The 27,144-nt window shown below is 38.1% G+C and overlaps 1 long non-coding RNA gene across 2 annotated transcripts in view; it reads right to left on the bottom strand.

Moving 5' to 3' along the window:
• LOC108316970 overlaps positions 1 to 27,144 on the bottom strand; it is a 63,352-nt gene that overhangs the window by 24,605 nt on the left and 11,603 nt on the right. For both annotated transcript variants that reach the window (XR_005203203.1, XR_001830536.2), the window contains exons 2-3: positions 24,407 to 24,525; positions 23,458 to 23,503 (exon numbers count right to left, since the gene is read on the bottom strand). This is a non-coding gene — a long non-coding RNA (uncharacterized LOC108316970). The remainder of the gene's footprint in view (positions 1 to 23,457; positions 23,504 to 24,406; positions 24,526 to 27,144) is intronic.

Genomic DNA, 27,144 nt, shown 5'->3' with positions numbered 1-27,144 from the left:
GCTTCCTTGTGGCTTCCCAGAATAAGAGGTCAGAGTTTTTTAAGTCCCCTTTTTATAGGTTGGGCAGATCTTTGAGATCCATGGGCCCATAGGTGTGGTTCTGTCCCCTACATGGCTTTAAAATACCCACTTCCAGACCACAGGCCCAGTATCTGGTCTGATATACACAAGGTGCTAGCAGCGCTTCTCATCATTCTTGCTCTGATTTCCTGCTTAGGTTCTGGCACCTGGGCATTTGTTTTAAATTCAGCTATGTGACAGACAAAAAGTAGTTTTTTACAACATTTTATTGAAGATTTCATGAGTTTGTGGCGGAAGAAAACAGGCAAAATTTTGCTATATCTATTACCCTGGTTATCACCTTTCCTTCGTTGTTTTTTTTTTTTTTTTTTTTTTTTTTTTTTTTTTTTTTTTTTTTTTTTTTTTTTTTTTTTTTTTTTTTTTTTTTTTTTTGAAACACTCGAAAGGATTGTCTTTTAAATGCAGGGTACTTGCTCTCCATGTGGTGAATAACTTCTTTTTCTTTTTTGAGACAGAGTCTCACTCTATTGCCTAGGCTAAAGTGCAGTGGCGCTATCTTGACTCATTGCAACCTCCATCTCCATCTCGCAGGTTCAAGTGATTCCCATGCCTCAGCCTCCCAGTAGCCGGGATTACAGGTGCCCACCACCATGCCCGGATAATTTTTGAATTTTTAATAGACAGGATTTCACCATGTTGGCCAGGCTGGTCTCGAACTCCTGAGCTCAAGAGATCCGTCTGCCTCGGCCTTCCAAAGTGACAGAATTATAGGTGTGAGCCACTGTGCTCAGCCTCACTTTTCATTTTTTATGTCCTGGGTACTTTACTGGGCTTCTTCCTGTTCTCCTTGCTGCAAGTTACTACTTCCTTGTTTCTATTTTCAGTTATTGACACAAAAAACTAACAAACAACCTGATTTTGTCACTCCAGTCCTTAAAAGCCTCCTTTGGCTTACTATAACTTTCAAGATCAAGGTCATTAGCCAGATCACAAAGTTACTCAAAACTTGATCCCAATTATTAGGGATTGAATTTTGTCCCCGTCAAATATGTATGTTGGAAGTTCTAACTCCTGGAATCTCAGAACGTGATGATTGAGATAGTATTGAATGAAGTCATAGGGGTGGGCCCTCATCTGATAATACTGGTGTCCTTATAAGAAGTCAAAGAGATGCCAGGGAGGTGCAAATACCACGAAAGGGCCATGTGAGGACATGGAGAGAAGACGGAAAACTGCAAGTTCAGGAGTGAGGCTTGTGGAGTAACTAACCTGCTAACAGTTTGATCTTGGACTTCTAGACTCCAGAACTGTGAGAAATAAACCTCGGCTGTTTAATCCACCCAGTCTGTGACACGTTGTTCTTGCTAACTGTATATCCCATTACTTCCCTTCCCTGTACCCCAAATATGACCAATGATTCACCATCCCTCAATTGTGCAAGTTGTTTTTCACAACTGGAATATCCTTGCCGATATGTTAGGCTAAATAGGCACCCCAAAATATCCAGGTCCTAATTATTGGAACCTGTGAGTGTTAACTTAGATGACAAAAGGGACTTTGCAGTGTCAGTCAGTTAAGGACCTTTTTATTTTTTCTTTTGAGATGGAGTTTTGCTCTTGTTGCCCAAGCTGAAGTACAATGGAGTGATCTCCGCCCACTGCAAAGTCTGCCTTCCGGGTTCAAGCAATTCTCCTGCCTCAGCCTCCTGAGTAGCTGGGATTACAGGCATGCGCCACTACGCCTTGCTAATTGTGTATTTTTAGTGGAGATGGGGTTTCCCCATGTTGGTCGGGCTGTTCTTGAACTCCTGACCTTAGGTGATCCTCCTGCCTTGGCCTCCCAAAGTGCTGGGATTACAGGTGTGAGCCACCTCCCCAGCCAAGTTAAGGATTTTAAGAAGGAGAAATCATCCGGGATAATCCAGATGGGCCTTAAATGTAATCACATTAGTCTTTATACGAAGAAGGCAGAGGAGATTTGACTGTAAAAGAAAATGTAGGAAACGTGTTAATGTAAACAAGAGGCTGGAGTGACTGGAAGAGGGGGTCACAAGCTGAGGAATGTGGAAAACCTCCAGAAGCTGGAAAAGGCAAGTAAACGGTTTCTCCCCTAGAGCATCCAGAAGGAACCAGCCCTGCTGATGCCTTGACCCAAACCCAGTAAACTAGTGTTTGAACCTCTGGCCTCCAGAAGTGTGACTGAATAAATCTGAATTATTTTAAGCCACCAGGATTGCAGAAACTTGTTACAGAAGCCAAAGGCAACTAAAACACCATGGACATTTTGAATTGTCTCTTCAGAGCTAGATTTTATGCCGTTTTCTCTGAGAAGCCTTCCCTTATACCATGTCTCCTCATTCAGTTATCTAGAAAAACCTGTCCTACATTAGTACTTCTTCTAATATATTATATTTTTTAAAACTTTATTATTTTTAAACAATTATAGTTACACCAAAAGTTACAAAAATAGTATTGTGTACCCTTCTCCCAGCTTCCTCCAATGTGGACCTCTTACATGACTATAATACAAAATCAAAACTAGGAAACTGTCTTTGGTACAATACTGCTAATTAGACTACACACCTTATTCAGTTGTCATTAACTATGTTGGGTTTTAGTTATTTTTTACATTAGATTGGGAGTTCTTTAATGTCTGGGATCACTTATCTCATTTGTCTTGATATTCATAATGCCTAATGAACACTAGCATCTCAATCAATATTTTTAGAATAAATGAGATGAGATGCATGGAGAAAAGACTGGAAAGAAGATGAGATGAGATAAACCCAAGATTGTTTGTTCATATTATTTTAAAAATTACTGTTGCACCTTTGGGCTGGAAGCAGAATGAAAATGGAACAATAGTCTTGCATGACATTAAAATTTTAGTGATATTTCAATATCGGATACTAGGATTTCTTGATAATATTTTTACATTTGGAAAACAACACATGAATTTTTATTACACATACTGAACATCACTCCAATTAAAAAGTTCATTTAAACCATCAATTGATAGTTCAGATGTTAAAAACTTTCATTTTACCTAGCTAGTATTTTAGTTAGGATTTTCCAAAAAGAATAGCTAAAAAAATGATCTAGTATTTATTTTTCTTGCTGAGTTCCACCCCAGAAAAGTCCTATATTAATGAAAAGTTGTCTTACATGAGACACTGAGAATACAGGGGAACATTTGAAAGGCTTATTGATGAAACTTGAGCAGTTACACATTCTTTTGTGGCTACAGTTGGAAAATGAAACATTTCTTTTCTATTTGGCAATTTAAAGTCAAATATATGTTTTATTTCCCAGCTAAGCTACATTTGTGCATTTAAATGATGTATAAATCATTCTATCAAGCAGAAAAGTTCAGCCACAGGTCACCAAAGGTTAGGTTATCTGATCCTGGAAGGAACACCAGAGATGAGAGCTCATGTGTCAAATCTGCCCTTCAGCTATTGCTGACCTTGTTCTATAGCTTAACTTAGGGGACTTTTGGAAAGACAGAGGAAAGAGATGACAGTCACTATTCGCCTCCTATGAACAGAGATAATGTACATGATCTCCCTTTAAATCCCTCCCCAAACCTCACGTTGTAGGTCATTCTTAGCTCTAATTTTAAAGATAAGAAAGCAGAAGCTCAGAGATTAAGCAATTTGTCCAAATCACAAAACTATTACATGACAGAGCTGGGGTCTATCCCACTTTGACTTCTAACCTTATGCTCTTTCTTCTACGGTTGATGAGTTTCTAGAAAAGTAGTGGCTACTTTGACTGCACATTAGAACCACCTGGGTAGCTTCACAAACTTTCAAAATGTAGGCAGCACCACTCTGGGAGTGGGTCCCAGGTATTTGTATATTTAAAACCTCTCCGGGTGATTCCTGTGTGCAGGAAATTTATGAAAGAGAGGCCTCAAAATAGAATAAACAATCTTTCCAAATAGTCTGATTTGAGATGCATAGAAGAACCGCATGTCTTATAATAATCTCCCAAAGTGGACTTCTGTGATGCCTAATATTCTTATCATCTTCATCATTTATTTGGGTAAAGGTATCTATTCTTCAGAAGGCCACAGTTAAAATGCAAATAAGTCACTTAGTAGGAGAAATGTATTAATATATGATTGTCCAAGCCCAGATTACATGACTCTGTCTTGGTCAATATTTTTAATCACCACCTAGCAGAAAGTCACGCAAGTTTTGCTCATTAAATTTGCAGCAGACACAGACCTGGAAGAGCTAGCTCATTTGTCAGAATCTGAGACCAGACCTTCCCATCCAGTCTCTTCCCCCACCAACAAGGTCTCTAGGGGCTAAAACACTGGATTCAAATGAAGAATTAAAGTAAAGTCTTGAAAATGCAGATTCAAAATATAAACAGCACAAAAATCTCATTTCAGAATAACTCGTGAAAGAAATTCTGAAAATTTTAATACACATTAAGCTGTATATGGACCCAATAATATGACCTTGCTGATAAAAATGCTGATGAAATCTTAGGTTTCATAAAGAGGTATCACCTTTAGGTTAAGGGTTGTGACCGTCCCTTGACCTGTAGACTATTTAAATAATATTAGGAGAATTATGTTTCCAAAGATACTGAAAACTAGATAGTGTCCAGATGAAGGGTGGCAATGAGAATGCGGAAGAACCTGGAAACTACATCAATTGAGGAAAAAGCACAGCTGAGAGATGTTGTCATTTTGTCTGTGGGACTTTCCCAGAATATTCTCATATACTTAACTAGGATAATTTCCTCCTTTCTTTTCAATGCATTGTTCTTTGTGCATTTTAATCTCATATAACACTATAGGAGAGTTAGTGATATGTTTATTTCCTGATAAACTGTTATCAGGCCTGAGGCCAATCATTTTGTTTTATTATCCTTTATTTCCCAACACCTTTTTCATGGTAGATATTACTGAATCACTCCTGTGACATCCTTTGCTAATTGGCTTGCATTTTCTTGAAATTTCCAAATTCAAATTTGCTAAGAGAAATATATGGCTTGGCATGAGCTAGGTAACAACCTCTCAGGGATAGGAATATCTGCTTAGGATTAGCAGTTAGACTAGATCATTTTTTATATCAACTGAAGATTACATGATTCATAGATTCCTCTAATTCATAGTTGATTTAACAGCTGGAAAGCAGAGAGTACAGTTCTGAAGCAATGGAAGCAAAGGTGGTATGTTTTCACCAGACCATGTAATGGAATGAAGGGAGAGGAAGTTAAAGACCTGTGTAATTCACAAAGAGTATAAGTCTTGATGAAGTGCTAATCCAAGGTGGAGGCAGTGGGAAAATTAGTATATCAAAGAGCACGACATGCAAAAAGAAAAAAAGAAATCCCATTTTTTCTAAATTCCTAGGTTAAACCAGACATGTCTATGAAATATTTTCTGCATCTATTTGCAATCCTATTCTTGTTCCATTATTTTCTCTTATAATAAAAAAAATCAAGTAAATTATAGGTGACTTCTTTATCTGGCTCTGTTAGAATAGCTAGGGCTATTTCACTTATCTGTTGTAGCACAGATCACCCCAAGACTTAGTGGCATAAAAAAGCAACCATTTTATAATGCCCATGAACTCTGTGGATCAGGAATTCAGAAAAGACACAGTGGAAATGGCTCTTCTCTACTCCTTGATGTCTCCTTGAGCCTCAACTAGGATTGCTCCAACAGCTGGAGAGCAAGAAGAGCTGAGGCTGAAGGATTGACTTCCAAGATGCTTTTTCTCTTTTATATATGGAACTTGGAAGGGATCTCTAAAGAACAGACTCAGATGGAACTTTTCACGAGATCACTTCTGTGGTCAATTCAGTATCGCAGTCTCCAAGTAGACTTTCAAGACGATGTTTTATGGCTTTAAGAACAAGTGTTCCAGAAGCATAAGGTGGACATTGAATGGCCATTTATGAATTTTGCTGTAATCCATTAGTTGAAGTAGTTCTAAGTCTGCCCAAACGTAAGGATAGGGGTCAAAGATCTCATCTCTCAAAAGAATGGGGATCAAAGAGAATTTATAGCCATGTGTTACCACCATGGTAACAGACTATATTTTCTGAGAATGACCATAAAAACCAGAGTATTTTTTTTAAAGAAGAGGAAACCATCAAAAAACTGCTGATGTAAATAATACTTGAAATGCTAAGATTCCAGTGACAATAAAATCACAGATAGATGAACTTACATTTTATAACCACTTTTTTTTCTCAAGGCATTGTTGATTTTTGAATGTGAAGCCAAGGATTCACTTAGAGAGCCAGGGCATATAACTTCTGTTAAAAGGTACAGAATCCAGTGGAAAATTTGGCAATCTCACAGGGCTACAGAGCCAAAAATTAGAGTTTGGAACTGCTATGATAGCCAGAATTTGGTGATGGGGTTGGTGAGGTGGAGGCTCACCAACCTGGTTATAAAAAAGACCGAGAGAAGTAAGCCCAGCTCTCTGCCTGTTTTCCCTTAAGACATTTGCTGATTCTACAGAAAAGTAGAATAAGAATCATGTGATAAAGAAAAATTTTCTACTTTCTCTTGGTGCTGGGAAGACAAAGAAAAAGTAATACTCAAGTACTTGTGACCCACTTCAGGGAGGGCCCTTACTAGATACATCAGAATATTGGTTGGAAAACCCTGAGGATGACACTTTAGGAGCATGGACAAACTAGATACAGAATTTTGGAAAACTATAATCCATCTATGAATTAGCTCAGTGTCCATGTGGCTTAAAGGAGCCTGCTACCATTCTATTTGCTTACCAAGGATAATATCAACTCTGTGTAGGATGATATACTTATTATTAGCAATATCTGGCTGTTAATAAAAAATACATCCAGGTATGTCAAGAAACATAACCAAGAGAAAAAAGGATAACAGAAACAGACCTAAAGATGACTCATTTCTTAGTGTTAGTAGGGATAGACTTTAATGTAGCTGGACTTAATATGTTCAAGAAAATAGCTGTTAATATGGAAAATTTCACTAGATACCTAGCATTTATTTTGAAAACAAAATAGAAGTTATAGCTATAAGTCACAATAGCTGGAACTTGAAATTAAGACTCAATAGATGGGTTTACCAGCAGATCAGACATAGCAGAAAAGTTGATTACTAAATTGGAAGGTAAATTGGTAGAAAATATCCAGGCCAAAGCACAGAGATGAAAAATGATAGAAAATAGGAAAGATCATAGAGACATATGGGACATAGTGAAAAGCTCAGAGAAAAATAAAATACAAAAAAATTAGAAAGGATAATAGTAAAAATTTCCCAAGACTGACAAATATATCAGCCACAAGAATCTCTATGAACTTCAAAAGAGCATATAAACAGAAAACCCAACCAACCAAGCAAGGAAACACAAAATATAAACCAAAAGCAAACAACAAAAAAAAAAACTCCTCACATAAGCTCAGAATAATAATGTTTCTGAAAGAAAACAAATAAGAAAAAAGCAGCTGGATAATTTTTTAATGTATTGACTTTAAAACACAAACATTAAAATTTACAGTTGACTTCTTGACAGAAATGATGGAAGTCAGAAGACAGTGGAAAAACATCTTTAAAGTACTAAAAGAAAAATGTGAACACAATTTTATATTCAGTAAAACTATTTTTAGAAACTGAAGGTCAAATACTGATGTTTTTGGACAGGCAAAGACTGGGTGAATTCATCATTAAGAGACTGAAAGAAATGCCAATCGACAGATGGAAAATGATCCCAGAAGGAAACATGAAAATATAAGAAGGAATGAAGAACTAACTAAAGTTTAAACAGTTAGAGAAATATAAATCAGTATTGAACATACAAAGCAATAAGTATTCCTTCGAGGGGCTTAAAATACACAGAATTAAAATGTATAATAACAATAACAGAAAAGCCCAAAGTGCTTTTAAGTGGAGTTAAAGTATTCTGAAGTCCTTGTGTTATCTGTGAATAGCTAAAAATACTCATTTTTATATAAATCAAGGCTGTATGTTACTAAAAGAACATGTAATTACCAAAGTTCTAACTAACTAAAGTATAACTAGCCTGCTTCAATACATAGACTGCAAACACTGGATTTGCCCAAAAGAAGCTAAGAAAGAAGAGGAGAAAGAAAATAACAAGTGAGACAAACAGACAATAAATAAATATAAACCCCCAAATTAGGTGTGCTTTAAATACTACAACTTAAAAACCAAAATGGTCAGACTAAGCAGAATTAAATCCAACCATACATTGCTTAGACCTTAACTAAAAGGACACATCTACTTTGAATGGGAAAGATTTTAAAAAATCAGGTAAAATAATATTCAAATCAGGCGAAGTAATAGCCTGAAAGGATTCAGAGACAACTTGCTGTCCACGCTGATTCTTTCATTTTACGTACCATGATGCTGAGGCCGAGAGTGGCAACAAGTCATTTAGACTAAGGATTCTCCAGAATTCTGACTCTCAGCTCTGCCATTTTCATCTAACACCATAAATGGAAATTGTTATACTTTCCATTGTGTTTCACTGATTCCCAAATCAGAATGCCATGTTAATCTTAGCAGAGCCCATTCATGCTGAACCAACTGTGTTTATGGAAAACAGAACCTTAAGAGTATCTTCTGAAATGGTTTCCTTTGTGGAATTGTGGAATCTGTGAGAGACTTTTATTTGTGTAGTATGATTGATTTGTAATCTCCGCTGCCCAGCTCAGAGGATGGATGTATGGGCAGTGAGACATCCCTTTGCATTATTCGTTTTTTTTTTTTTTTTCCTCATTCCCTTTTCACTTTCTTTCCCATTCAAGATTTNGGAGCCACCACAGTACATGATACATTCTTTTTATAGACTTACAGGTCTGTGAGCCGCCCCCCTCCACCATTTTTTTTTTTTTTTTTTTTTTTTTTTGTTTTTTTTTTTTTTTTTTTTTTTTTTTTTTTTTTTTTTTTTCCTCATTCCCTTTTCACTTTCTTTCCCATTCAAGATTTATGACTGGGGAAAAGATAAAAGAAAAAAAACAAATGCAAACTCTAAGCCAAGAGAGTGTTCCTGACTATATTTCAGCTCTCTTAACAAATTGCCTGATCAAGTTCACGTAGCTCAGTCAACAAATCAGATGAGAAATTTTAACCCATTGCCCACCAGTATCACATTGGTAGGGAAGATGACATTTATTTGTCTAACATGGTCATGTGTTAAAATTAGATATGAATTACAGTACATAATTAAAATGTTAGAACTAATTGTGGCAGGTGAGGTATTAGTATGGTTACCCATTTGAAATAATCATATCAAAGCTACCTTTATCTCCAAAGACCAAAAATGATAAGTGGCACAACACAGAGCCCTGACTTGGGGTCTGCTTTTGACTTGTCTGTCTCCTTCTGTGGCAGCCTCAGGTTTTTTCCAATGTCTGGGTTAATTACAAGTAGAGCAGGAAGTATATACAGCCTGAGGCTTTAGAATTAGATTATATGGTCAATCAAGCCCATTAGCTATCATAGCAGGGATAACCCAAAATGTCTTTAAAGCCTCTGAGTTATAACATTTCCTCCTTCAAGACTAGACGTAAGCACTTACAATTATCCTCCTTTCCATAGTCTCCACTAATCGGATAGCTAACATTTCCTAAACACTTACTACGGACTCAATATATCAAATACGTCTTTCATTTAATCCTCATAACACCCTATGAGGTAAGTATTGTTGTTATTACCCATTTTGCAGAAGAGGACACTTGTGTTTAAAGGGGTTAAGTAGTACTGAAGCCAGTTACCTCATCAGTGGCCAATATGGAGTTTGAATCCAGTGGCCTACAGTCCTTACCACCCCATCTGTCTCTAAGACAAAAATTCTGGCGTGGATCTCATCTGACTGTCTGGGTCCCTGATAGCCTGCTAGCTTACTCCTTCGTAGACCCGCAGCCTGAGAGTGGAATCCTTCTACATTCTCTATAATCTCAAGTACTAGGGAAGAATTCTCTCTTCACTGGCAGTTACAACTTCCTTCCTGAGTTTCAACTCTGGCCTCCCTCAAACAGTTCCCTAGCTGCTTCTAAGCTTACAATAGCCTTTGGACATCGTGTTTCAAACTGTTCAACTGCTTTTATGAGTACCAGCTGCCAAATCTCAACCAGCCTCTCCTGGTCAGTCCTGGTGCTTTTGCTGTTGCCAACAGAAACTTTGGCTCTCCCATTCCCAGCATGCCTGGCTCCTGAGTGTGCACCTGCCATCACAGTCTGCGGACACATGCAGACTGTTTAACTGGAGCATATAATCATTTCATAGTAAACTCCTAATAAGGCATTCCCAAGAGTATCAGTCTCTGTGACAGCTTGTCAGACCCATATTTCAGGCTGCCTTAGGCTGCCAGGTAGAATTATGAACTGTTGCTGTTTTCTCTGTTTTTCAGTTAGTTATCTTTTGCCATTCTAAATCATTTAAATTATTTGCAGATTTCATTTCAGTTTTTTTTCTTGATGACATATTCCTCCCCTCCTTTCATTATTATTTTTAAAGAAAATTCGTCAGACTTATCAGGAAAGGCCACTTGAAAGTAAAATCTCACAAAACAAAATAAATGAGAAGCGTAGATTTCCCTCTGTGACCCTTTTGTCATTCTCTATGCATTAAGCAAATGTGCATTAAGCATAATAACTTTGGACTAATGTTCAAAAGGGACAATGGAAGCCTTAAGAGTGACACTATGAATATTGAAGTCCAAAGGGTAAAGAGAATGTGATATCCTTCTTACAGCTGATGAGGGAGTGGCCTCATAAAAGGGAACTGAGGGTGTTAGTCTAGATGATCACCAGGGTCCCTTAAAGTTGTAATATTCTAAGTGGTCAAGGGGGACAGCCCCAGTAGTATGGGTTAAAGTGTGAAGGTAATCACTAACACCATACTTGGCCCTAATAATTTGTCTACTTCTTATTGATCTGAATGGATATATTGCTGTTAATAGCCCAGAAATAATTAGCAGAGGGTCCCTTGAAACTATGTTATAGATTTCAGTGCCATGTAAAGGTTCTTGGTTATTTTCTGGCCTGTTACTGATTCTAAAAAAAATTCACATCTCTTGAGACTCTTGGATGGAAACCTTAGAAACCAATACTGGCTACTTAGCAAAAGAGGATTTATTGGAAGGAAGGGTAAGTCATGGAATCAATGGCAGGCTGGAGGACTTAGCATAGAAAATACAGCAATTTGAAGTGACTCAGGGGCTGGAGAGGAAACTCTATGTATTATGGAAGGAAATGACTGGTCCCCAAGCCACACCTACTGCTGTGATGCACACAACCTCTGAACTGTTACCTCTGACTGAATCACTGAAGCACCAAAGTTCTGAGAATAAGAATCACAATGGCACCTTGGTCACTGTTTCCCAGTTGTACTGGGGGGCTGAAAAGGAAAAAGACCTCCTAGACTTCTACAGTGGGAGTTAATAAGAACTGCCTTCCCATTAAACAGAAACGCAAAGAGGACTTCCACCCAAAAGGAAACTGGGGAGGAGTATGATTGAATGTACAACAGCCAAACAAAGATCAAATGTCTGAGACAATAGTATATTACAATATGGTGTACACTTACATATGTTACTATGTGATATACCTAGTATATTCAAAATATCATGAGCTTTAGGGTCAGATAGACTTTATTAAAAACCTAGCCCTGCCACTTTCTAGCTGTGTGATCTGGCAGATGTGTTTTTAGCTCTGGGATTCTCCCTCCTTTTGTCCTTTTAGGTTTAAGGACATGATTCATACAAAAGCTAGCACACAATAGGTTTTTATTATTTTACTTTTGTCGAAGGAAGACATGTTTCTCATTTTGTATATCAAATAGTTGCTAGATCAGCAAAGGTTTCCTAAAAGACTTTGACAAAGAGTCTTTGAAATGAGGAAATAGAATAAAATGTAGTAATTAGTAGCATACAGACAGCTCGAGCCCTGTTCCACAAACAGGAAACCTGTAGCAAGATCTGGGAGGGACACATTTTCTCAGTGTTTATACCAAATGGGGACGTATCCTTCGCCTTGATAATTGGATGTCTCTCCCTTCGATTGAGAAATTAGATCTCTTCCCCCTCCCGCTACCACCCATATATTTTATTTTATGATTTAGAATGCTGGAGTGTCTCTGAATTTTGCCAGTGCATTTGCTTAAAAATAATACTATTATCATAAAGGGCCAAGTTTTTAAATTTCTTTTCATGCTTAGTTAGCAGGAAAGATCAAAGTCCTTTCATCTTATGACTGAACTGCTCAAGCATCTAAAAATGCCTTCAGGACTTCAGATAGGAGCCACCACAGTACATGATACATTCTTTTTATAGACTTACAGGTCTGTGAGCCGCCCCCCTCCACCATTTTTTTTTTTTTTTTTTTTTTTTTTGGCATCCTAATACAGCTAGCTACTGCATTGTGTGGCGAATGAAACAGAGAGGTCTGCTTTCGTTAGCCACACTTCTTTAATTAAAAATGCTCAGTCTACCATGCATAGTTTTTTTTTGTTTTGTTTTTTTGTTTTTTTTTTTTTTTTTCTAGCAGAAAGATGATTCTGACCTGAGCTTTTTAAAACAAAATTGTAGGGTCTTTAAGAAAATTATCCAGTATGAACTTCAGTTAACTAAGAATGAAATCGATATTTTTAACCAGATTTTAGAGTATATACTAAAGCTTCTAATGTATATTAGTGAGCTGGGCCAATTTCATCAAATTCTCTCAGGCCTGCCATCCTCCAAATCTAACTTTGTAAGACATCCAAATATTAAAGAAAATCCCTGTCTTTTGGTAAGGAGTGTCTGGAATGTTCAAATAGAAAAAGTAAATATAATCATGGTTATTTTCTCTACAAGTATACATACAAATGTTTGGCTGTAAGCATGCTGATAACTATAAAAACTGAAAGCGACCTAAATGTCCAGCAGTAGAGGGCTGAGTAGATAAAATGTGATCTATCTCTATAAAAGAAAACCTTATTATTGGTAACAACATAAGGAAAAATGACATGGAAATTTCATTTCACTAAAGGTAAAATAAAATTTCAAACAATACATTCAGTATGATCTCAACTTTGTAAATATACAGAGACACAAACAAAAAAGACTAGGATGACATTCCAACTGCACAGTTTTTTTTTTTTTTTCCCTAAGTGGTACAATTATTTTTATTTTCTTCCTTTTGTGTATCTGTATTTTCTAGAATTACAGCCAAAATAACTAAAAACAGTAAGTTATTTAATATAGCAACAAGATATGATTGATATTATTTTGTTTTCAGACTTTCAACTCTCAAACTTATATCAGATATTAGCAGTGTTACTCATTTTTAGATAGAATATCAGAGTCGTGGAGCAAAGGAATGAATACGAGACTTACAAACCTTGGATGTGTTCTCTCCTTCTACTTAAAATTCCTTAGCTCCATCTCTAATATTAAGATTTGGTTAGATGGTGCTGACACACTTGCAGATATTTTTCTTTCTGAGTTAAGCTTCAATGACATCCTTCATCATCCTGCCTAATCAGTGTTCATATATTTGAGTTCATATATTTGAGTCACTACAGTTAGTAGTTAGTAACCCCAAACATCAATTTACTAAATTGCTGATGTATAATAATAAATTGTGATTTTATTCCAAACTCTAAAGGGTGAGTTTGTGTTTATTCTAGTACTGAGAAAAAGTTTGAGTCTGTTTCTTCCATGCCTCCTACACTGGTGATTTGTTCCTGGCACAAGCACAGCCTTAAATCTTCACCCCCAAATTAGAATTCCTCTTCTGAAGTCTCACATGATGGTGAAGTGAATAGCTTTGGAGTCAGAATGCTTGGGTTTAAATTTTAGTTTCATCACCAACTAACAAGCTGTATGGCTTTGAGCAAGTTAGTTAACCTCTTTATGTTTCAGTTTCCTCTTCTATAATAGGGGGGGAATATTGGTGCTTACCCCATGAGGTTGTAGTGAAGATTGCCTGAATTAATATATGTAGAATTTAAAACACTGGCACATAATAAATGCTCTATAAATAAAAGGCATGCTGGTCATTTTCTGTCTGCCCTCCTTATCCCTTCATAAATCCATTCTCATACTTCTCTGCCTTGCTGGGGCTCACAGAAGCTGACCTCTATTGACTGCAGTCCCCAACTCCCTCACCTCTAGCTCCCAGTTCGGTTTGCCAGTAGATTGTAGGGCAGGAAGAGACAGATGTCCCAGGATTTATTCCTCCTTGTCTCTGCTGCTCCTTTTAGGGATCGGGTAGTGGCTGCCTTCTTCTACGGCTGCAGTTGGAATAGCAACAGCTCCTCATAGGTAGCCTCTCTCTAGAGCACACATTTTCATCCGATTTCTCTAACACCATTCCCTCCTTTTGCTTTTCTGGGCCTTGTGATAGTAACAGCTCCCAATTGTTGTTAATTCCTTGGTGCTTCACCATGCCTTGTTGGTTCCCTGAAGTCTGCCCACGTCGCTCTAAATTTTATCTTCATTAAGCGTTCTCTAGTTAATCTCTTTTGAGAGAGCCAAGTGCTTCCTACTGGGAGCCTGACTGATGCAACTGAACATTATTAATATATGTGTCCTTTTGCTCATAGCAGTATTGCAGTCAGAAGAAATTGTCAAGCATAAAAGTGATCCTTTTATTGAGCATGCAAGGTACCAGACAACTTTCAGATTCTTCTGAATTATGAATGCCCCAGGTTTGCTAAACCATCTGAGAATCACACTAGTGAAATCTGAAGGATGGAATTTTCAGCTGCTGTTTTATTTGTGCATCAGGAGATATGCTGCTTAGAAATCATACTAAGCTTTGGATTCTTTTAAGATTCTTGTCTGCTTATACACTGTCTTTGTTCAAAGTGTTCAAGAAAAATGCCTGGTTGTGATTTCTACTAAATTTATACCAGGCGATAGTTCTGAGTCATTAGCTATTCATTCATTTATTCATCAGATATAAATTGAGGGCCTGCTCTGTGCCAGGGGAACACACTGCTGGGGAAAATACTGAAAGCAGCAGCAAACAGAGGCAAGGCACAATTTTCATGGAACTTAACTTTCTAATTAGGGGGAAGAAAATTTAATTCTCTAATTGAGCACACATACACACACACACACACACACACACACACACACACACACACACACAGTAAAATTATAGCTGTCACAGTGCCATGAAGGGAGACACATGATACCAAGAGAGTCTTTAATAGAGAGCGATGATCTATTAGGAGATAAGGGAAGGCATTCCCGATGCAGTGACATGAGATAAGACCTAAAGAATAAGAGAGTTGATAAGGGAGAGAAAGGGGAAAGAGCATGTGCCAAGGCCCTGTGGTGAGTGGTGGCTGTGGTGAGAACTGAAGGGATCAGTGTTGCCAGAGGGCAGGACAGGGTATACATGACCAGGCTGAGGGGAAGCTGAAGGCTAACAGGATGCGGCCTTAAAGGCCATGTTGAGCAGTTTGTCTTATTTCTAAGAGCAATGGGACACCATTGGAGGATTTTTAAGCAGGGAATGGTGTGACTTGGTTTTGAGTTTTTTAAAAATCATTTTGTCTCTACAGGCGTTGTTGTTTTAAACTCTAGGATTCCAGACCAAAAAAAAAAAAAAAAAGTTGAAATAAGAATAGAGAATATTTACTAGTTTCTTTGCAGGTGATTAGATAGGAACTGAATTAATTTATCCTAATCAAAAGGATTCTTCTCCAGGCTTCCGTAGTGACAGGTAATTTCAAGATGTGATCGTTACACGTGTCTGTTTCCAATCAATCCCTGGTTCCACATTTCAGCAAGTCAACACTGCTACATATTTTTGTAACTTTCTGGTAATTTTCATGTCACAGCTGTCACTGGGCTCCCTGCTGGACCCAAGTACACATAACTAATTAATCAGTCAATCAAGAAGGAGAGAAAGTCATGTCTGACGCTACAATGAAGATCTTTGCTTGCTAAACTCAATGCCTAATTTAGGGTAGTATTAAAAAACAAGGAGGCCTTCTTAGGAGGCAGAGTTTGCAGATTTAAAGATCATTCCTAAGACTAATGGTCTTGTAATTTAGAGAATGTGCACTCTAGTTACCTTGCTGGTTATTCCATACTATCGAGGGAAGCAAATCTATGGCTGGAACCCCCACTGATCCCCAGTCATCAGAGTGGAGGGAGGCAGGAGGCAGGGAAATGGAACAGCAGGAAGAAGGAAGAATTCCTGGGTCAGGAGTCAGGAGAGCTGCCTTCTGGTTCTAGCTCACCCACTAATATACAACCTATATAAACTTGGGCAAGCCATTTTATCTTATAGGGCCTCATTTCTTCATCTATGAAAATTAGTCCTGTTGAAATAAAGACAGGGATCCATCAAGGGACACAATCAGAACTTCAAGTATGGATGGACACAGGATGCCTCCGGACCTGAGTCTGGTCCTTGGTACTCTGGATCCAGGAAGCTAACTCTGTTTACCCACAGCTGACCATGTTAATTAAAGCTTGCTGCTTTACCTTTTTAATAACCAGGAGGAATAGCAAAGAAGGCTTATCTTACGAGTTTTACTCATCAGATTATGTCTGATTCTTCTGCTTCAATAGACAAAGCCTAAACCTCAGTGGTGCTTCCCAATAGAGGTGTATCACATAAAATATTTGCATACATGAGGCAGTGTACCTGCAGAACCAGCCTAATCTGGTTCAACTTTGTGTAATAAAATGGTGAGTTGTTTTTCTGTTGCCATGGAACCCAGGTTGCAAGTTATGTAACCTGAGCATATACAGATGAGTGAAGTGCACAACCACGGGCGGAACCTAGGTACCTGGACCAAGGAACAGAGATTGAGTTAAGAAGTGAACACCACATGCTGATATGATCCATGATTCAATCAGATGGAGCCCTGGCAACCCTCTGGCAAGATCCAGTCAAATCACACCTTCCAGCATCACTTCACTGCAGGATTCAATCAGACCATGCCTCATTACCCTCTACCTACAAAACCTGCGCCACTACCCAGCTCAGGGAGACAGATTTGGGTGCTGCCGCCTGTCTCCTTGCCAGTCAACCCACAACAAGCCTTTCTACAGAAACCTGGTGCTTTGGTGTTGGACTTTCCATTGCATGTGGGCAAAGACACTAATTTTGGTTCAGGAAGAGCAGCCATCTTCCATTTTAACCCAAGCATCCTGGAACACATGACCTCTAAGACTGTCACAATAAAGGAAGAGTAGATGGGGGAAGCACATCAGCTTTCAATTGCTTTTGCCCAAAAATGACACATATCACTTCCACTCATTATACATTGGTAGAACTAGACATATGGCCTAGTCTTTGGTCCATGGGAAGCTGGGAATAGAACAAATGAAATTTAGGTGAGCATGGTCACATGCCAACTCCAATCAATTTGTAGGAAAATACCTGGATACCTGGTGGAAAGGGTACTGAGTCTGATCCAAATTCAGCAAAAAAAAAAAAATATCCCATGCACAGGCATAGGGCGTGGTATGCTGTCTGGAAACACATTTCTCTGTCAGCCAGAATATACTTTTTATCTTTTTGATGTTTCTGAGAAATGAAATTAGTCAAGAAGAGGTTGCGTGATTGGTATAAATTAATGAGAAAGGACATTAGAAAGTCTTCAGGATATTTTAACCTGTCTATGAAAAACTAGTAAACAAGTAACTACAGCCATATAGATTGTCTGCAGATCTGTGTATGCTTGTAAAAATGAAGTTTTTGGCTATTGTTGTCACATATGGAGCTAAGAGTTTACATAACCCAAAGGAAATAACAGAAATGAGAGCAAACATCTTACTCCCTGGAATCAACATCCTCATCTTGGCTTCCTTCACTAAGGAAGGAAGACTTAAATTTCAGCACCCAGATGCTGCCCACTTCCCAATGCTGCCCACCTTCCCCAGCCCTGCCTACCTAACTCCCTGGACTTGATTCATTGCTCATCCAGATCTGTGGCACCAATTACATTCCACATGAACAGCTGGCCTGCCAATCCCGGACCCTCCAAAACAGTCTGTCCTATTGTTGCCTCCATCTGACAATACCCAGGAGAGAAAAGAAGAAACCTTCTAGCTCTGACCTTGAGGATATGTCCAGGGGTGTCAGTTTTCTCCACTGTAAAATTCACACATTGCACAGTGTGCTTTGTTTCCCAGATTTTTAGAATCCATCCCACTGGTGGTATTTTAATTTAAATAACAGGGCATGCAACCTATGATTTCACAAAAACACAAATAAAACAAAAGACAGAGGAAGAAAACAGATCAGAGGAAAAGTGCCTGAGTAAAGACTAATTTCTACCATTTATGTTTGTTAAAAATATATGCAGATGTCCTGTATTAAGCACTTTACAGATCTGAGTGCACCTTTGCTATGAAGAAGGAACAGTTACAAATGGAGAGATGGAGGAGGCAGAAGTTCAGTCATGAAGCCAGGATTTGAATCCAGACGGGTCTGACATCAGAGTCCATAATGCCTCTAAACCATGCAGCTACACTTCCCCGCAAAGTACTGAGAGAAGATAACAGAAAAAAATCACAGAGAAAGTGAGTCCACGTTGAAATGGTGGCAGGGACAGGGACACAGTGGGGTGGGACAGTGGTGGGGATGGGGACTGGAAAAGAGAAAAAGAAAAACCTTTCTTGTGGCCCCAGTGCATCGAATAGATTGAAAAAGCCTCTCAGCAAGGAGGTGTTTCAACAACACATTTCTCCATAAATCTGAAGGGGAACAGGATGATGGATTTGTGAGTCTCTGAGAATCTGCACTATGAGATGGAAAATGATCAGATGAGTTTAGTGCTTTGGAAAACAGAGCAGAAGCCCCTACAGCTGGAGCCAATAGCACAGGGAGGCCAGATGGGCACTGCAACCAGTAGTAATAAAAAAAGATTTTGTGGAGAGCAAAATACTGAAGACAGACCAGGGTGGAGAAGGGAAGGCCCTACTGCTAAGCATTCTAGTCTCTTCTCTTGTAATAAATGTCCACGAGTGCATTTTTTACCTAAAAATTTCATTCCCTGTCTTTGCATGTTCCCAGTAGGGGTTGAAGGTCCAGACTCTGGTGCCCAATGCTCTATCAGAAGAGTCTCTTGACTGCAGAGGTTTCAACCTCCTTTCAGAAGAATTAGCCATGCTTTTAATTGCTTCAGACAATTTCAGGCAGTGATAGAAAAATATAGGCAGCTTGTCAGAATGGAAAGCTCCTTCTTAAAATCACAACTTTTTTTTTTTTTTTTTTTTTTTTTTTTTTTTTTTTTTTTTTTTTTGTCATGGCAAGTTCCTTATCTCAAGAGAAAAGGAAAAACTGAATGAAGTGATTTTAAAAGAAAAAGGGCCAGGCATGGTGGCTCATGCCTGTAATCCTAGCACTTTGGGAGGCCAAGGCGGGCAGATCACGAGGTTAAGAGATCGAGACCATCCTGGCCAACATAGTGAAACCTCAAATCTACTAAAATACAGATGGCACACGTCTATACTCCAGCTACTCAGGAGGCTGAGGCAGGAGAATTACTTGAACCTGGGAGGCAGAAGTTGCAGTGAGCCAAGTTCATGCCACTACACTCCAGCCTGGTGACAGAGCAGGACTCTGTCTCAAAAAAAAAAAAAAAAAAAAAAAAAAAAAGAACGAAAAGGAAAAGCAGTTCTTCTGAAACATAGAGATTGAGATAATTGGGTGTTTCCAGCCAATGAAAAACGGGATATATGCCAGCTCGTGCGATACTAAGTCTAAGTGACTGCAAATTAATTGAAAAATATCCTGGATAACTTGAGTTGCAGTAAGCACATTAGATTGCTTTGAAACAAAGGCAGAGAGAGTGCTTTTGTTTGGTCGTGGGTGCAGGTGACCTTGCAAGAAGCACACTATAAATTGCTGTAATTGTGGGATGATAAGCCAGGTTGAAAGATTCCTGTCACTCTTCCTCAGTAAAAAATGGGCTCACCTTCCTGAATTCTACAGAGGCATATACATCAAGAAGCACATCGTTGCTTCTAAGTTTCTGAGGCAAGACAGGTTTCTTTGTCCATTTACAAACATCCAGAAAGGGTATCCACATTTTGCCCATCCACAGGAATTCACCTTTATTGCAGCATCATTTTTGTATCTTTTTCTTGAAGTTTTATTCTATTTCTCTTTTCTTTCTAGATGTGTATGTGCCTTTGGATAATGACATCCTGGTGTGATTAGGAAACAGGGCAAGTAGGAGAAACCCCCCAACAAAATGCTTATTTCCCCCTCTTTGTTTTTAGGCCAAGTAAGCACAACCAAAAGGCACAGAAAAAGAGAAGGAGGATGCTTATTGATCACTTTGTAGGAGCAAACCAGGAAGACTGAAGGAGTCCTGCTGTTAAGCCTCTGCTGCTGCAACATAAACTAGAGTGTTGTGGCTCAGCCAACCCTAGATTCTGCTGTCAATAGAAAGACCACGTTAGAATTTATAGCACATATTCTGTACTTTCTTTAGGAAACACTTCTGTTCTTTTTTTCTTTTCCATTCAGAAAATAGCATGCTGCAGCATAGCAACCCTTCTGCTATTTCCTTGAGCTAGTGAGAAAAAAAAATCAACAACATGGAAGCTCTTTTGTCTGAAAACCAAGGGTTATGATTTATGGGTATACACTGACACAGAATTCTTAGAAAACGAGCAAGAGGCATAGTGTAGGAGTTAAGAGGATGGATTTGGAATCAGATAAATCTGGGGGTGAACCCCAGCTTGGCTGTGTAACCTGGGGCTTGTTATATGATTTATCTAAGCCTCAGTATCGCTGGGTGTCAAATGGAAGTACTGTTACCTTGCTGACAGGGTTAAAATGAGGATTAGAGAGGATATAGGAAAAGTGGCACAGTGCCTAGTGCATAGTAGCTCTAAAAAATGGTGGTTTTCACTCTACAAAGGAGCACTTTAGTATATAGATGTGCTTCTAGCAGTATCTATCATGTCACATGGGAAAATAGTATAAAAAATAGAGAAAGCACTGACTCAAATAAACATAATATATATAGACTTTGGAGCCAGACATCTCCACAGAGGATTCACACTAGCTATGTGACCACTGGAAAGTAGCTTAATCTCCTTGGGTCCCCTTTTTCTTATCTATAGGTTAGAGATAATACCTTTTTCAGAGAGATATTGTGGAGAGGCAATGGTGTCTCTAAAAATAAACAAATGAGTAAATAAATAAGCATAATGTCTGGCACATAGTAAGTACTCACTATGCATTTGCTCTTATCCTACTTTCCCACTGAAGTATAATAACAAGAGGAAGACTATGAAGAATGTATTATTCCTGCCTTCCAACATTAACACTATGCATTACATCCACAATTTCTACAGTTTTAAACAACAATTTACTTTGCACATGGTATTAGTCAGGGTTCCCCAGAGAAACAGAACCAATAAAATGTGTGTGTCTAGAGAGAGACATTTATTTTAAGGAATTGGCTCATGAGATTACAGAGACTGGCAAGTCCAAAATCTGCAGTGGTCTGGCAGATGGAGTTCCAGGAAGAGTCAATGCTACAGTTCAAGTTCAAACACTGTCATGTGGGAGACCCAGGAGAGAGCTGATGTTGCAGTTGAAGTCTAAAGGCAGTCTGCCACAGAATTCACTCTTGTTCAGGGAGGTCAGTCTTTTGTTCTATTCAGCCCTTCAACTGATTGGATGAAGTCCATCCACACTATGGAGGGTAATCTACTTCATTCAGAATTTACCAGTTTAAAGATAAACCTCATCCAAAAAAGAAACAAAAACAAAACAAAGAAAAACCTCAGAGAACCATCTAGAATAATGTTTAACCAAATATCTGGGGACTAAGACCCAGCCAAGTAGACACCTAAAATTAACCATCTTTAATTATTAAACGATCTTTAATCATTTTAAAGAGACTCTCCTTTGAAAACAAAGAGGGGCAACTGGCTGATCAAACTGGATTTGAGAAATTAGAAATGGAATTGTTGGTGGAGAAATTCCTTTATCCTATTAGCCTTGGATCCTTGGGGTTAGGGATGGGACGCAAGATGCATGTTAGGGATGGGGTATCCTGATTTTTGTAATGCAAGATTTTAGCATTTTGTTCCACCCCATGAAAGTTTCTATACTCTTGAGACTAAAAGATGAATGTCTCTATCACTAAAGCAGAGTGTCCATCATTGACTTTGCTAACATAGTTCATGTTTTTTACTGCCTTTCCAACATGATTGCTATAACAAATAGTAAGAGAGATCTAATATTATCTGGTTCTAGCTTAAAGATAAAGGGGAAGTCTAATTTTCATGTGACATGGCATATTCTTCTAAATATGGGAAGCAATATGCATGATATTTTCTGGTGTATTTTCTGTAACTGTATACGGCATTTCACATGCACCAATTGCTTGGGGACTGGCTATAAAATAGCTATGTAAGTTGTTTCTAAAGGCTATATTCTGAAACACCTTTCTAAATGCTCCGCTTAATTTTCTCCCACACTGTAATTCATTGGTGGCCTTTTCTACAATGAATTGTTGGAATTAACCAATAAATCAGCAGGAAAAGACATGCCAATTTCCTTCCCAGTTGATAAATTACAGTGTGGGCTTGGCATAGTATGTTTTATTTTGTGAGTGAGTGTGTGTGTGTGTGTGTGTGTGTGTGTGTGTGTGTATTCTCCCCTTCCCCCAATTTTCTTTTTAAGAAATTCTGAAATCTTGGAGCTTCTATTTTGCTTTCCAATTTTAGTAGACAAGATATATTTATAACACATTCTATAAAAATCTGTTAATCAATAGGTGGCAGTTATTGACAATTGGAAAATAATATTATTCTAGGTTTGCTCATATGCATTTACTATAAAAATGATTTGCTTTTCATTCTTATACCCAATTTGTTTATGTTCATCAGAATTTCTCTACCTCTCAGGCCTCAGTTTTCTTAGTAACTAACATGTTATTACTGTATTTCAAGGGCAGCGTTTCCTATTAATCCACAGATCAGTAACTGTAAATAACAGTGTAATCCTCTTTCTTTAACAAAATATTAGTGTAGTAAAAATAATAACATTTTCTTTAGGGTGGGAATGTTAGTCTTCTATTCTCACAAAATATAGGAAATCAACCCTGTGCCCAAATTTCTTACCATTAAGGCCCTCAGACAAATCTACTTACAAAATGACAGTTCTGGTCAGTAATAGTGATAAAGGTAGCTTAGTGTCCCTCTTGGGAAGCCACTATGCCATCCACATGTACAACGTGTTTCCTTCAGATTCATCTCTTATTACTGTGTAGCGATATAAACAGAAAGGTCATTACAGATCATCCAGGCCACCTGCCCTAAAAGCCCACCATCTACATGGTCTGGCTCACCTCTATGAGGTAACCTCTCTCTTTTTAGATTCTTTAGTGCAGAAGGTGAAGTTCTTAATTGATCAAGTAAGAACACAAATATTTCAGATCGTTTTTGGGAGGACTGATCGGAAAGTGACTTACCCAGTGGAGTGCAAAGTAGCCCTTTGGTAGGTGTGCATTATTGGTTCTGCAAAGAAGTGATAAAAGCCTTAGAGAGAATGTTGGGAAATACTTAAACTAAAGAAGGAGAAAAAGGAAAAGTAGTTAACAAAACCCAAGACAATCAAGAAAATACAGGGCCCAGGACAGACAAGGCCATGGAAGTCAAAGGAAGTTAATGTTCATGAAAATTTTATGACACAGTCTCTGAGAACAGAGTCTAGGACAAGAGAAACTAAAATGTTCTTTTCTAACAGTGTTTTTAAAACAGTGTGCCCTTGTGCTCTGTCACCATTCAGGACCAGCATGTTAATACCAGGGCCAGCCCTTTTAAATAATTCAGTCTCCTGACAAGGAGTAAAATATAGAAGATGAGAGAGACCTGGCTTAATAGAAAAATCACATGAAAAAAAAAAGGTCTAGGAGTAGAATTGAATGTAAGCTGCAGGTGAGGCACCAGTGTAAGATAGCTGAAAAAAAAAAAGAAAAAGATACAAATAAAAATACAGCATGATTTAATAGAGAAAGGACATTATTAGCAAGGGAGATTAAAGTGATGTACTAATAGATTAAATCTGAATTGCTCTGGCCCACACTACAGGTGAAACTCTTCAGGAAGGACTTGAACAACTAGACTGTTACCAAACGGAAGCAACCAAAATAATGAGAATGTCTGAAAAGCATATTAATTGAGGAGAAGTTCCAGAAACAGAATGGTTCTTTAACTTGTGTATCAACTAAAGTCTTAGCAGGAAACGGAATCCAGCTTAGATGTTTCAAGGGACTTTAAAGTAGTGGCGGTTTACAAAGGTGTAGACAAGTTAAGGGATTCATGGAGGAAGGACTCCTGGACAGGAACCATGGTCACAAAAGGCCATAAACACAACCAAAAATGTAGATACAAGGAAAGAGCAAGAAGGAAATTCCCTACCTCTTTTTCCTTTTGATCTCCAAGTTCCTCTTGGTCCTTCCCCTCGACCAAACTCAAATGGGAATCAGGTGGCAAGATATAGCCCATGTTTCTCTCTATAGGGTTCAGCTTCGTGGGACCTCTACTAGGGCATACAAGACAGAGAATGGACCATGGACAGTGTGCAGGAAGGAGAACCAATAGAGAAAACTCAGTACAATCTGGAAAATAGCAGACATCAAATATTTTAGGGCTGAACTACGGAACAATAGCTATTCTTCGACAGTAATCATAGGGGAGCAGTATATTGGCTCAGCATAATGAAGAACATTCTAATGATACAACCTGCCTGGCAAGGAAAGGTCTGCCACCTAAATTAGTGAGCACCCTATTTTTGTGAAGTTGATGAGTAGTTGGATGGTTATCTGACAGGGAGATTGCAGATGGAATTTTTGCTTAGGGTTCTTTAAGTCCAGACACTATTATTCATGGGCCTTTACTATTTCCATCTTTCTCCCAAGATCAATCTAGTGTTTCTTTAAATATTGTAATTCCTGGTACCTGTTTTTTTCTAAGAGTGTAGCCATCTAAGCCTTTTAGATGTCGAACATTGGCTTAAACATTATAGATTGGAACACATTCTATTATCCAAAGGTGAATTATTCTCTTTCTGGATTATCTATGACGTGTGGCTGCCTTCCTCCATTGCTTTGCATATTTAATAGGCTGTTTTTTAAAAATCACTGTCACCCTCCCAAGAAAGCTACACTAATTGCTCCCCTTGTTTTATGTCTGTCAGATAAGCAAGCTTGCCCCTGGTTTCAGTCTCTGAAATGCTTTCAGCTAGTGCAATGTTAGAATGAAACAGTCAATGTGTCCATGTGGTTATACAGCAGCGGTACAGGAATTAGGAACAGGCATGGTCTACCATCCTGGATCTGCCACTAATTAGCTTTCTTAAATGATTCAAATAACTTAAATTCTCCAGAACTCTAATTTATCATCTGTATAGTCAGGTGATTGAATTTGCTCATCCTGGAGGAAAAAGGTTAAAGTCTAGGGTTCTAGTTCTATTTTAGAATCCCATACTTTATGAGAAGTTGGGTTTCCAATCCCCCAATTTTCTCACATTTGATCCCTCTTGATTCAGTGTTTGCTAAAACAAGACAATAAAACATTACTTAGTTTACTGTCCTTGTATTAGCCTTGCTAATCTAAACCTTCAACTCACAGGGTAGATAATGGAAATTCTTTTTGTATCTCCATAAGCTTAATCTATTATTGAAAACTATTATTGATAATTTATTTTTTAATTTGCAGTCATTTGTCTTCTTAAGACAAAGGAATCTGTCAAAGCAACACATTGCTACAGGACCAAAAATGTTTTTCTTACCCTACCCTCCACCCAAAAAGGGCCCAAGTAACCTATAAAATAAAACCTAGTTTTTGGCTCAGTGCTATGACTATCTCTTCTACCCTAAAAACATCACCAAACACGTGTTCAGATTTCCACAAAGCATAGTAACTTCTTTTGTTGAACTAAAGGTCACCTGTTTCACAAGCCATTGTTTGTTTTTGACACCCAAGAGAAGAATGAGGATGAAGCAATAAAGAGAGGCTTCAATAAGCTGTGGAGGGAGTATTTTTCAATGGAGATTAGGAAGCATGAAAGGGTGGTCATTATGTATTGAGACCAGAGTTAGTTCCAGAAGTTTGAGCTAAGGAGCACATGTTTTCTCTTGACCTTCCCTCCAATACTGGAGGTTCCACCCCAGCTTGACAATCTTTCTGGGACATTAATTTAGTCCTCTTTTTAATCCAGCTCTATTAAATACCCCTTGATGGCTATCAGTGAGTTAATCTAATAAATCACACCTGTGAGCTTAATTAATGTTTATAAAATTCCTCAGGATCTTGGAACGAAAGGAGATAAATGCTCAATTGGAAAGTATAACTATTATTATTGTGTGTGTGTGTTTTTTTTCATCAAACCTAGTCCTCAGTTATATGGTATTGACGGTCCTGAAACTCTGAGAGTCATTAATTTCAGCTGACTCTTAGGAGGACTTTGTGAGACTTCACAAATGATCCTGGGAACACCTCATTTCAATTTCTGTAGAGTACATTATCTTTACTCATTAAAAAATTATCACAGTGATGGATTCTGCTTAATTTAAATTGACTTCTTTGTGGGGGGAAAAGGCAATTAAAGTTGAGAAAATTTAAAAGGATTCCTAGGTGGGGGAAAGTATTTCAGTGGGAAAATAAAAGGGCAACTTGACACTCACACAACGTGATTCTTGTTTTCTCTGATTAGAGAAAACACATTCTCTCTGAAGCTACTCTCTAAAGGCTTTTAGGCCAAATTGGTGAACTTGTGCTGTATGGAAACGGTTTTGTACTAATTGTTTAAAAATAACCAAAACAGATACCTCTCAAAGTAGGAGATTAATGATAATGTCTCAAACTGATAAGCAAAAATAAGATCCATTGTTTAGAGAGATGGAATATCTTTAACATAAGAAATGAGGTGACCAATGAATAATACACACTTGTCTGAGACTGTCTTGGTTTTTATCGCTAACAGTCCCGCGTCTCAGGAAACCCCTCAGTTCTGGGGAAACAAGAACTGCTGGTCCCCTTTGAAATATATATGAAGTTTAAAAGTAGTTTTTCAAATATTTTTGGAAGATAGAAATCTTAGCATGGCTTATTTGATTTAGGCTAGGTTTGACAGATGAAATGCAGGATACTTAGTT

The sequence above is a fragment of the Cebus imitator genome, unplaced genomic scaffold (assembly GCF_001604975.1).
Source record: "Cebus imitator isolate Cc_AM_T3 unplaced genomic scaffold, Cebus_imitator-1.0 Scaffold195, whole genome shotgun sequence".
Lineage (NCBI taxonomy): Eukaryota > Metazoa > Chordata > Mammalia > Primates > Cebidae > Cebus > Cebus imitator.
Note: the sequence above shows the minus strand (reverse complement) of the source record. Positions and strands in the feature narration are given on the sequence as shown.